The sequence below is a fragment of the Gopherus flavomarginatus genome, chromosome 24, assembly GCF_025201925.1.
Source record: "Gopherus flavomarginatus isolate rGopFla2 chromosome 24, rGopFla2.mat.asm, whole genome shotgun sequence".
Classification (NCBI taxonomy): Eukaryota; Metazoa; Chordata; order Testudines; family Testudinidae; genus Gopherus; species Gopherus flavomarginatus.
Genome location: NC_066640.1, coordinates 1,504,347 through 1,513,084, shown reverse-complemented (window position 1 = coordinate 1,513,084; position 8,738 = coordinate 1,504,347). Strand labels below are relative to the sequence as shown.

Here is an 8,738-nt window from a genome sequence, read left to right as displayed (position 1 = left end):
TAACGATTATAAACTTTAATTTTTTGAATCTGAACATCTATTGTCGTTAAATAATTATCGTCCGGCCCCTATTGTTTGCCCCCCCTCCGTAATGGATAAAATTGGAAGAAATGCTTTAAAAACACTGATATCCACTGAAATAATAAAAAGTAAAAATGAACTTTTGCCACACCAAGGTCTAACCCAGAGTTAGACGTAGCACAGGGACCGATGAATGGATGGGGAAACGTGTGACTTCGGGACAAGGATTCCTCCCGCCAGCAGCATCGGAGCCTGCGATTTGCTTTCAGTAGCCACCTGATCATATTTATGCTTCTTGTCATTTGCATATTAGACGATGACTCTATATATTTATTTCCATGAAATGATTTTTTTTGATTTACTCAAATGGATGTTTGGGAGGGAAATTCGGAGACCGGCGAAAGTGGGACTGGAGGGTTAGAAAAGTCCAAGGGGCTGGAAGGGGAGGCCAATGCGGTGATGTGGACGGGACACTGGGAGAAGGGCAGACCCGGGGCAGCTGAGACAAAGGCCGCTCAGCCAGGGCGGAGGCAGGTCAGACTCGAAGGAGGTCATGCAAATACCGGGGCTCTGCGCCTCCGCTGCCCGGCACCGTGGACCTGCTGCCCGGCAGCGGGCGGGGAGCGCTCAGGGCCCGCCTGGCTCCAGCGCGGAGGCTCCGCCCGGCGCCTCGCTGGCGGCTCCGCCCCCGCCGCGCCGAGCCGAGCCGGGCAGCCGGAGCCGCTGGCGGTGGGGCTCAGCGGGGAGCAGGTGAGAGCCGCCCCAGCGCGGGGGGGCTCGGAGGGGCAGTGTCCCGGGCGGGGGCTGGGAGGGGCAGTGTCCTTTGGGGGGGAGAGAAGGGGGCGGGGAGGGGCAGTGTCCCGCGCGGGGGCTGGGAGCTGCCACAGTGTGCGGGGAGCTGCGAGGGGCAGTGTCCTTTGGGGGGGCGAGGAGGGGCAGTGTCCTAGGGGGGAGAAGGGGGCGGGGGGGTAGTGTCCTAGGGAGGAGAAGGGGGCGGGGGGGTAGTGTCCAGGGGTGGGGAGAAGGGGGCGGGGAGGGGCAGTGTCCTTTGGGGGGGCGAGGAGGGGCAGTGTCCTAGGGGGGAGAAGGGGGCGGGGGGGTAGTGTCCTAGGGAGGAGAAGGGGGCGGGGGGGGTAGTGTCCAGGGGTGGGGAGAAGGGGGCGGGGAGGGGCAGTGTCCGGGTGAGGAGAAGAGGGCGGGGGGGTAGTGTCCAGGGCTGGGGAGGAGGGGGCGGGGCGGGGCAGTGTCCTAAGGGGGAGAAGGGGGCGGGGAGGGGCAATGTCCTGCGGGGGGGGAGAAGGAGGCGTGGAGGGGCAGTGTCCTGGGGGGAGAGAAGGGGGCGGGGGGGGTAGTGTCCAGGGGTGGGGAGAAGGGGGCGTGGAGGGGCAGTGTCCTAGGGGGGAGAAGGGGGTGAGGGGTAGTGTCCAGGGGTGGGAAGAAGGGGGCGTGGAGGGGCAGTGTCCTGGGGGGGGAGAAGGGGGCGGGGGGGTAGTGTCCAGGGGTGCGGAGAAGGGAGCGTGGAGGGGCAGTGTCCGGGGGGGGGGAGAAGGGGGCAGAGGGGGTAGTGTCCAGGGGTGGGGAGAAGGGGGCAAGGAGGGTAGTGTCCAGGGGTGGGGAGAAGGGGGCTGGGAGGGGCAGTGTCCGGGTGAGGAGAAGAGGGCGGGGGGGGGTAGTGTCCAGGGGTGGGGAGAAGGGGGCGGGGAGGGGCAGTGTCCCGGGGGGGGAGAAGGGGGCAGTGCCTGGGGGGATAAGCGGGGGAGGAGTTGGAGCTGGCTATGCCCTGGGGAGTTGGGTGTGTGAACTTTGTCGGTGATGTTTGGCTGGGGTCGGCTCTGAGATCAAGGGGAGGGGCTCACGGCTAGTGGTGCCCAGAGGAGATGGGGCAAGGCGCATGTTTGACAGTACATACAGGGGAGCAGGAGGGGGGCCCTCAGGGTTGTGATGCCCAGGGAGGAGTTAATGGAGGCTGGCAGGTTCTGGGGGCGCTGGGCTGCGTTATGGTGGACAGTGCTGGGAGGCAGTGGTGGCTCAGGGCTGGCAGCGCTTATAACAACAGACATAAAAATACAGAAGTGACACAGCACAGTAATACTGAAAATTGCTGACGTTCTCGTTTATGCCATATAATTATAACATCAATTGAAATATTATACGCTCTAGATATTATACACTGAAAGGTAAGTACCAGTCACTGTATGAAATGTTAATTTGTACTGACTTCACTAGTGCTTTATGTGTCCTGCTGTAAAACTAGGCAAATGTCTAGATGAGATCTCTGCGTACCCCTGGTTGAGAACCACTTCCTTAGCCTGCTCCTGGGTCCATTTGTAAGCCCAAACCACTTGTGCTTTAATCCTTCCCCCCAACTGCAAATGGTTCTGCCCTCCTGCGGGTAACTGAGGACTTGTCTACAGAAAAGAGTTAATGTTAAAGCAAAGTAGGTACTTTCCCGGGGTGTCAGCAGGGCATACACAGGCAGGCAGAGTGGTATGCATTAGTGCACTTGACAAAGCACGCCCCTCCGATAGGGCAGAAAATCTTAAAAATGTGACTTGAGTGTCACCGATGCAATGTCTGCCTGAGGCTGCAAAGAGCTAGAGACAATTGCCCTAAAAGGCAGAGTTGCCCATGTATATCATGTGTTCTGCCAACCCCTCCCCAGTGGAGATCTCTCTGTGCGGCAGAAGGGGAAGAGCACAGTGGGTCAGAACTGGAAGGCCCCCCCATGTTGCTGAGTCTGACTCTACAGGGGAAAAGAGGACCCCTGTTGCTTTCCCCCTCCTGCTCCCTGCACCTCGGGGCTAGGGATAAAGGCCTCAAGCTTGTCTAGGGTAAGAGGGGGGCCATCCTGGTGCTCCCACTGCTTTGCTGCTATACCTGCCTCTTAGGGAGGAAAGAGGGTCAACGCCATTTGCATGGTGGCAGGGTCATGGTGGGGCCCATGTGACTGGGTATGCTAGGGTTCTGGTTTACATTTATCCAGTCCTGGGTGCACCTAAAGGTACAGGCTGCCTTTTTCCTGCCCTGCTAACTGCACTTTCCTGTGGCTTTTCTAGACTTCCTTAACTGGGAGAACTCCTTCATATGAGTTGAAGACCCACACTCCAGAGATCCCCCCCCCCCAGGACCTGAAGTACCTTGTCCTCCTTCTGGCCATGTGACCCTCAGAGTCTGACCCATTGACTCTGGTCAGCCTGCCTGAGCAAGCCCACCACCTGCAAACCTGGAGCCCCTGGAACTTTGAATGGGGTCAAAGTGAGCAAAAAAAGTGGAGCATCTCATGCTCCATTCCCTTGATCATGGCATGTACATACTTACCTGGGGAGGAGATTTCTGATTGTGGAGGGCTCTTTAATCTCACAGAATGAGAGCCAGTGCTGGAAGATGACGTTAGCCAGATGGAAATCAAGACTCTCTTTCTAAAAGAGCTGCTCTAGTACAACCAGAAATTATGGACTCCGTGGGGGAGTATTTGGGTGAGGTTGTACGACCCACGTTATGCAGGACGTCGGAGTAGGTGATCATAATTAGAGTTTCACACAGGTCACTGTGGGGAAAAAAAGTCATGGATTGTGTGATTTTTTTTCCCCATTTGTCTTTGACTTTTCCTTTTGTGTCCATGACTCACCGCACTCACTCAGGGCTAGGCCCGGCTCCCCGTGCTAAACATTATGACCGGGTGCATGGGGTTGTAACATCACTCAGGTTTGGCCCAACTGCCCCTCAGTCATGACGGGGGGTGGAGGGCAGGGACCAAACCTGAATGATTCTGTAGTCTGCCCTAGCCACCTGTGCAACACAAAGATAGCTGGTGATTTTTGTGCCACCACCAAAAGCTGAGAGAACACACCTAATCCAAGAGGAGCCCATTGGCTCATTTGTAATTGTCAGGAAAGTCACCCCAACAGAAGGAAACCCCTTAAAGCTGCTGACACAGGGCGTGACCTGCTGTTCATTGGAAGATGATGGACACTATGGGTATGTCAACTCTGTGAAGAAGGACCTGTGGCACTGAGTGTCAGCTGTGTAGATGTTCAGGCTCAGACTGGAGCCCAGGCTCTGAAACCTGATAAGTGGAGAAGGCCTTGGAGCCCACTTCCAGCCCAAGTCTGAACATTTACACTGCTGCTGTTAGTCCTGCAGCCCAAGTCAATTGACCCAGGCTCTGAGATTCAGTAACATGGGGTTCTTTGCATATAGACATACCCCATGGGGCCTTTGTTGGGAGTGCTGCATTATCCAGAGCTGGAACAGAAACTGGGAAAGTGGCATGGTGTGTCTGAAACTAAGCTGAAAGGGCGATGCCTCTCCTTTGCCCAGAAGACCTGGATGTCAGTCCTACTGAGCAGTCAGCACCGGTAGTGGCTGGGCAGTGCCAGGGCACACCAGGTATTACAGATTGATGAGGTTCTGCCTAAAGAGTGGGTTCCTTACCCTGAGTCGGGGTTTCAACCTTTTTCCATTTGCAGACCCCTACAAAAATTTGAATGGAGGTGTGGACTCCTTTGGAAATCTTAGACATAGTCTGTGGACCACAGGTTGAAAACCACTGCCTTCGGTAATACTGATCTCCTGGGGCAGAACAACGCTGAGGAGGTAAAGTAGGGGGGAGATTTCTAGGTCTGCAGCCAGCATGGTCACTCCCAAGCAGGAAAGTGCTCCTGTGAACGCGGTATCCAGCTGCTCCAAGGGCCTTGGGCTCTAACCCACTCTGCTGTGGCTAGAGGCAGGACAAATCCACCCAAACAGGGTTTAATCGCTGTGTGGGTTCTGCAGTCCCTCCCTCTGCCAAAGCAAGAGACTGAGTTTCTGTGTTCAGATCTGACAAAGATCAGTCGCCGCCCCCCCCCCCCCCCCGTGAGTTCTGCAGTGGGTGTCGGAGGAGCTAAGGCTGTACTTCAGCTCCAGACAGTGATCGCGCTCTTCCTTTACAAGTCACTCTAGCCAGAGGAAGAAATGAGGGGAGGCCTAGTAGCCAAATGGAAACTCTCAGGGGCTGGATACGTTCTCTATTTGCAGTCCCCACAGCAGCTAGGGCACACTGTCTCTTAAGGGTAAAGCCCTTAAGCCTCTTTGTGGCTGCACAGCTGAGCCACATAGACAGCCTCAAAGGATTTAAATGATGGCTTACAAAGCAGATTTTCTGGCAGAAACACATCTAAGCAAAGCCTACTTCTGCAATTGCAGGCTTCCCAGGTACAAGAAATTGCTGCAGCTCTCTTGGCAAGGCCACATTATTAGTGGAGGGTAATGGTGTGTGCCCAGGCTTTTTAACTATGATCATGAGGACAGTTGTTTATTTCGCAAGGTCTCTCTGAGTGAAAAGCTTATTTGCATAGATGATAGCTGGTGTGAAGAGAGTTAGAGGTCTCAGGACTGAATATCACAGCCCCATTCCAGCTGTTAAGGGCAGTGGAACTTCTTAGAAATATCGTAATGTCATTCTTGTTGCTGAGAATCTCTGGGAATCCCAGATGCCGTGTCTTTGATCCTAACTGTTCTTGGGCCCAAAAGGGAATTAATAGCAAACTCGTCAGAAAGGGCTGTTTGCCGTGTCTGTCACCTGTGATATTTAGCAAGGCTGCTGGGCTCTGGGGTTGTCTGGCCTTTCCTATGGCCATGCTCTATTACAGAGACATTCCGAAGTTCTCACTGGATGTAAGGAAAAAGGCAAACAACTGAGGAGCAAATTTGTGCCTATGGCAGGCTGTGTGGTTAGAGGTAATGCCACAGATGAGGAACGTAAGGGTTTCAGAGCTACCCTTTCTTGTCTGATCTGCCTGTTGGAGAGATTATAGATAGATGCATTGAAGCCAGGCAGTTGCACATCTTTGCTGACCAGAAATGTCACTGTAGAGCTGTTCAGTTTGCAGAGCTCTGAACAGGTTAAGAGCCCTCGGGGCACCATGTGCAGGTTGTGTCAAGTAGCACTGTAGAGAGAAGCAAGGAGGAGTATGTGGCCTGGCTGGCCATAAAAACCTGGACATTTTGACAGCTGGAAACTCTGACAACTCAACAAATCCTAGGGTCAGAGAAGCCTGAAGGAAGAGCATGTGTTTGGACCCAGAGCAATCTCTAGAGCTGTCTCATTGGAGGGCTCTTTAGCAGCCTGCCAAGTCGTAAGACAGATTCTCCCTGAGAGCTCCATGCACAGTTGCAGCAGGGGATGCTGCACTCTCCGTTCCCTGGACAGGGTCATCATTTCTTTGTCTGTTTTTCCCCTTCACATTCCTCCAGAAAGTACGAGCACAGGAAGTAGTGGTCAGGCTGAGAGGATGATTCTTGACCCTCTCCTGCCACATAAGAACAGCCATACTGGGTCAGACCAAAAGTCCATCTAGCCCAGTATCCTGTCTACCAACAGTGGCCAGTGCCTGGTGCCCCAGAGGGAGTGAGCCTAACAGGCAATGATCAAGTGATCTCTCTCCTGACATCCATCTCCACTCTCTGACAAACAGAGGCCAGGGACGCCATTCCTTACCCATCCTGGCTAATAGCCAGGGCCGGCTCCAGGGGTTTTGCCACCCCAAGCAGCGCGCACAAAGAAAAAAAAAAAAAGCCGCAATCGCTATCTGTGGCAATTGAGCGGGAAGTCCTTCGCTCTGACCAGGAGTGAGGGACCCTCTGCTGAATTGCCGCCAAATACCTGGACCTGCCGCCCCTCTCTGGAGTGGCCGCCCCAAGCACCTGCTTGATAAGCTGGTGCCTGGAGCCGGCCCTGCTAATAGCCATTTATGGACTTAACCACCATGAATTTATCCAGTTCTCTTTTAAACACTGGTATAGTCCAAGCCTTCACAACCTCCTCAGGTAAGGAGTTCCACAAGTTGACTGTGCGCTGCGTGAAGAAGAACTTCCTTTAATTTGTTTTAAACTTGCTGCCTATTAATTTCATTTGGTGACCCCTAGTTCTTAGATTATGGGAACAAGTAAATAACTTTTCCTTATCCACTTTCTCCATATCACTCATGATTTTATATACCTCTATCATATCCCCCCTTAGTCTCCTCTTTTCCAAGCTGAAGAGTCCTAGCCTGTTTAATCTTTCCTCATATGGGACCCTCTCCAAACCCCTAATCATTTTAGTTGCCATTTTCTGAATGTTTTCTAGTGCTAGTATATCTTTTTTGAGATGAGGAGACCACATCTGTATGCAGTATTCGAGATGTGGGCGTACCATGGATTTATGTAAGGGCAATAATATATTTTCAGTCTTATTCTCTATCCCTGTCTGAACTGTGGTTTTGCTCTGTTCCTGATTGATTACCAGGACCATGGGGAAGTCTGAGAGCAGAAGAGGTACTATACAGCCATGGATCTGCTGGTGCTTGCATGTCTGCTGATGGAGCGTGCATGTTAAAGCAGATTTCATGAACATGCTACCAAACTCCTGCTTTAAAGTGGAAAATCAGTTATTATTTCAGAAGTTGTTATTTCTTATTATTTAGTGCCTAAGCTGTGCTAAGCACCTTTGAAAGCAGACAGAAGAGATGATCCCTCCTCTGAGCACCTTGCAAACTGAATTGGACATAATGTGACAAAGGAGGAACAGACAGCAGCGGGGCAGTTGGGTAGGAAAAGGGGTGCTGGGGATATGATATCAGGGAGAGCTCACACTCAGGGAAGACGAGCATGTGGTGTGAGGCAGCACTGAAAAGTATGTTTTGTTGAGGGACGAGTAGATGTCTTATTTGACTGGTTTCTTGTAGGCCTTGTGGCAAAAGTGGAGGAACTTGAGTGAGGAACATCTGGGGCCTTGCTGATCAGCTCAGAGAGGTCGCTGCACGTGTAGTGGATGGGCTGGGAGAAAGTGCCACCATGTATGTAGGAGAAGCAGATGAATGGAGATCTACGGTGGTACCGAGAGCAGAGTGTGTGGGAGGGCAGTGTGAAAGGAGATGAGATTAGCTAAATATGGGGGTCAGAGTTGTGGGAAACCTTGACAGTGCAGACAGAAAACATATACTTGAGGTAGTGGAGAAGGTAGGGGGTCAATAGAGTAGTTCAGAGGAGTGATCTGACCAGAGCAGTAGACAAGAAATATTGTCTTGCCAACAGTACTGTGAGTGGGTGGAAAGGAGGGTGCATGTTGGGGTGAGGAGGTAACAGTAACCAAGGTAAGAGATCGGGGGGCCTGCAGAACAGTGCTAGCTGGCTGGACACACACAGAAGGTCCAATCATTTTTAATAGCGTAATTAACAATTTATCAACAGTCGTAGTGGATTCTCCATCACTGGCAATTTTTGAATCAAGACTGGATGCTTTTTTAAAAGATCTGTGGTAATTCAAGAGGAATTATTGGGAAGAAGTTCTCTGGCCTGTGTAATAGAAGAGATCCGACTAGATGATCACAAGGGTCCCATCTGGCTTTGAAATTCTAAATCATGGAGATGTGGTGGATGAAGTGGCAGGATCTGGTCACAGCCTGGATAAGGGGAATGAAGGAGAGAGAGGGGTCAGGGTGACTCTTAGTCGGCAACCTTTCAGAAGCACCATGCCGAGTCTTCATTTATTCACTCTAATTTAAGGTTTCGCATGCCAGTAATACATTTTAATGTTTTTAGAAGGTCTCTTTCTATAAGTCTATAATATATAACTAAACTATTGTTGTATGTAAAATAAACAAGGTTTTTAAAAATGTTTACGAAGCGTAATTTAAAATTAAATTAAAATGCAGAGCCCCCCAGACTGGTGGCCAGGACCTAGGCAGTGTTAG

General features: G+C 52.0%; 1 protein-coding gene across 1 annotated transcript in view; it reads left to right on the top strand.

Moving 5' to 3' along the window:
* Positions 1 to 700: 700 nt before the first annotated feature.
* Positions 701 to 8,738, top strand: part of LOC127040042 (ceramide synthase 2-like) — a 126,783-nt gene continuing 118,745 nt past the window's right edge. The window contains exon 1 of the mRNA XM_050933797.1: positions 701 to 771. The gene's annotated coding sequence lies outside the window, so the exon portion shown is untranslated. The remainder of the gene's footprint in view (positions 772 to 8,738) is intronic.